The sequence below is a fragment of the Diaphorina citri genome, unplaced genomic scaffold (genome assembly GCF_000475195.1).
Source record: "Diaphorina citri unplaced genomic scaffold, Diaci psyllid genome assembly version 1.1 scaffold23986, whole genome shotgun sequence".
Lineage (NCBI taxonomy): Eukaryota > Metazoa > Arthropoda > Insecta > Hemiptera > Psyllidae > Diaphorina > Diaphorina citri.
Genome location: NW_007401327.1, coordinates 1 through 801, shown reverse-complemented (window position 1 = coordinate 801; position 801 = coordinate 1). Strand labels below are relative to the sequence as shown.

At 40.9% G+C, this 801-nt stretch overlaps 1 long non-coding RNA gene across 1 annotated transcript; it reads left to right on the top strand.

Moving 5' to 3' along the window:
- The first annotated feature begins 109 nt into the window (after positions 1–109).
- On the top strand, positions 110–779 carry LOC113473307. Its single transcript, XR_003395317.1, has 2 exons — positions 110–471; positions 596–779. It is a non-coding gene; the product is annotated as an uncharacterized LOC113473307 (long non-coding RNA).
- The last annotated feature ends 22 nt before the right edge of the window (positions 780–801 follow it).

The following is an 801-nucleotide window of genomic DNA, read 5'->3' as shown; positions in this document are numbered from 1 at the left end:
TGACTAGACTGGTTCCATACGTGCCCTATCTTCTTGTATATAGCTTGTTGCCTGATTTATATTAACCTTTCCCGACCTATTAATGTGTGTGACACACTTGCAATTACGTTTTAAAATGGACCAGATCATTATGGCCAAGAGAGCGGGAGGGCCGAAAGCCCCCGCCCAGGGTGGTGGTGCTGATCCTGATGATGACTAGACTGGTGACTGGTTCCATACCTGCCCTATCTTCTTGTATATAGCTTGTTGCCTGATTTATATTAACCTTTCCCGACCTATTAATGTGTGTGACACAGTTGCAATTACGTTTAAAAAGCAGTTTGTTAGAAGGATAGAAAGTGAATGCGTGCAGACCAACGTGTCAATTTTCGCTAATAAAACACCTCATTTAAGGTCTTTCTGAAACGATCGTGATCCTTGAGCTTTTGTCCCTTTGGATCAAGAGAAGTTTGCTCTACCAAGTACGAATAGGTACTGACGCGAACGTGTGTTGAACTTTTGCTTCATAGGATCATGGGGAACAGTAATCGTGGGTTACAAGTTTCACCTTGTAGCTTACAATGTTTACTCTATGGCAACTTACAAGTACGAATAGGTACTGACGCGAACGTGTGTTGAACTTTTGCTTCATAGGATCATGGGGAACACTGTCTCATCTTATCATTAATCGTGGGTTACAAGTTTCACCTTGTAGCTTACAATGTTTACTCTATGGCAACTTAAGGGCTGTAGTTTTGAAAGATATGTTACTGTTTTCTTCTCACCATATTTCACCCACCAGATATTTTTCTGTTTATTTCT